The sequence below is a fragment of the Lolium rigidum genome, chromosome 7, assembly GCF_022539505.1.
Source record: "Lolium rigidum isolate FL_2022 chromosome 7, APGP_CSIRO_Lrig_0.1, whole genome shotgun sequence".
NCBI classification, from domain to species: Eukaryota; Viridiplantae; Streptophyta; class Magnoliopsida; order Poales; family Poaceae; genus Lolium; species Lolium rigidum.
The window spans coordinates 28,323,192-28,326,071 of record NC_061514.1 but is presented as its reverse complement, the minus strand read 5'-3'; positions in this window follow the sequence as shown (position 1 = coordinate 28,326,071).

Genomic DNA, 2,880 nt, shown 5'->3' with positions numbered 1-2,880 from the left:
AAAAGTATTGCAGTATTGTCTACATGCTCAGGAACTACATATGACACTACTACAGAGAGTTTATAGTTGCCCGTTCAACTCTGGCCTATGAACGGTATTTTAGTCATTCTCTTTAGAAAAGATTTGCAAGCGCCAAACGATTCAAAAATCAAATGACTCCAAAATCCATTTTCATGGAGTTCCTTCATGCGTTCCTTTCTAACATGACCTAAATGGCGGTTCCACAAATAAGTGGAATTCAAATCATTTGCCTTATGGCATTTTAGCGTCAGTGTTATGTATGTGTGTTTTACCATTAAGATTTATAATAACTTATCCATCGTACATGGAGTAATGTCATAATTTGAACAACTCATTGTTTTCATTTGACCAGAGCAAAATAACAATTATTAAGTTCTTTATTATAAATTCTAAGGGCTAGATAAAATGCCAACTATGAACATAATAACACTTTATTTTTGTTCTAGACGTGCATTCCTATCATATTCCTTGTCGATCACTTAGGCCATTGTATTCTTGTATTGCGTTGTTTTGTATGACACTTCATACCAACCAATATGGTACAAATACCCAAGAATTTCATTGTGTAACCAAACGAGGAATACATCCATAACATGTATATCATTTATATACACCTGAGCTAGACTTTCTAGTCTTTTCTTTTCTTTCTGCCAAAATATCTTTTGTAGTTTCTCTTTTAGCTTTCCTCATTATACAGAAAACACTTCACCTTCAATAACTTCTAGGTTTGTTGATCAAATACCAATAACCTTGAGGTTCTTACTTTGAAGTTGATCATCATGTGACAAGTGTTCCAGTTTTCACTATTAGTAACTTTGTAATATGATGAACAATTTCACTCATAATTTTATCCATTATATCATGACGACTTTCCGAGACCATGTCTGTACATGCTAGGCTCGTAGAGTTTAATCTCAGTATTCGCATGTGCAAATCTGGCTTGCACCCGTTGTATGCACACGTAGAATCTATAACACCCGATCATCACGTGATGCTACGAAACGACAAGTCTTAGCAACGGTGCTCACTAAGGACGATCACTTCATGGATATGCGAATATCGTCAGTGCCCCAATAGTTGGAGGATTGGGACGCCTTGCGTCTTCAACCTTCATACATTCCCATAAAACTTATGAGTTTATGTAGTCTCACCAAATTATATTCTATCATCTTGCAATAAGATCTTAGATATCACATATATCTCATACCTTGATTATTTCGAAAACAAAATTTTCAGCTCCTTACTTTTCAAACAGATTTGAACTTCAAGTTTCACGGAGACAAGATAACTTTAGGTACTAATTGAAACCATAGCTCTTTGAATCAACAATGTGAGGTTTACTAAAAGTTTGCAATAGGACTTAATCAATTCTTGATTCTTTAACAATACGGTACCAATCCGTAAAGTTTCTTGTCAGATTTAACAGTATTTCTATCTCAATAACAAGACTAGCGCATGGTAGAAAACGGATGCCAATACTACAAAATTAATTCAAAATACTACTCGGACTATGTTTATGATAATTAGTTCATGTTTTAATCTAATTACTAATGAACTCCCACTTAATACAACATCCCTCATAGTTGTTAAGTGGTACACGATCCAAATCCACTATACCAAAACCGATCATCACGTGAGATGATGTAGCTTCAATGGTGAACATCAACATGTTGATCATATCATCCATATGACTCGTGTTCAACCTTTCGGTTTCCGTTGTCCCGTGGCCATGTCTGTACATGCTAGGCTCGTCAAGCAAACCCAAGTATTCCGCGTGTGCAACATGGCTTACACCCGTTGTATATGAACGTTGAATCTATCACATCCGATCATCACGAGATGCTTTGAAACGACGAACTTTGGCAACGGCGCATACGAGGGGAGAACACTTTATTATCTTGATATTAATGTGAGGGATCATCTTATAATGCTACCGTTCTAAGCAAAATAAGATGCATAAAGGATTAACATCACATGCAATTCATATGTGATATGATATGGCCCTTTTGTCTTTGCTCCTTCGATCTTCATCTCCAAAGCACGGACATGATCTCCATCATCAACGGGCATGATCTCCATCATCGTCGGCGTAGCGTCAAAGTCCATGGCGCCGTCTTCATGGTTGTTCACCTCATGTAGCAACTATTACAACTACTTTGAAATACTACTCAACATGAAATTTAAAGACAACCATAAGGCTCCTGCCGTTGCCACAATACAATAATGATCATCTCATACATATTCATCATCACATCATGGCCATATCACATCACCAAACCCTGCAAAAACAAGTTAGACGTCTCTAATTTTATTTGCATATTTTACGTGGTTTAGGGTTTTCGAGTGAGATCTAATCTACCTACGAACATGAACCACAACGGTGATACTAGTGTTGTCAATAGAAGAGTAAATTGAATCTTCACTATAGTAGGAGAGACAGGACACCCGCAAAGCCTCTTATGCAATACAAGTTGCATGTCGAACGAGGAGCAAGTCTCATGAACGCGGTCATGTAAAGTTAGCCCGAGCCGCTTCATCCCACTATGCCACAAAGATGCAAAGTACTCAAACTAAAGACAACAAAAGCATCAACGCCCACAAAACCATTGTGTTCTACTCGTGCAACCATCTATGCATAGACACGGCTCTGATACCACTCGTAGGGATTCGTAGCATAGAAAACAAAAATTTTCCTACCGCGAGAACGCAATCCAAGCCAAGATGCAATCTAGAAGATGGGAGCAACGAGGGGATGAACGAGACTAACCCTTGAAGATTTTCAAAGCCTACGAGAGGAGGCTCTCGTTGCTGCGGTAGACGATCACTTGCCGCTTTCAAAAGCGCGTAGAAGATCTTGAC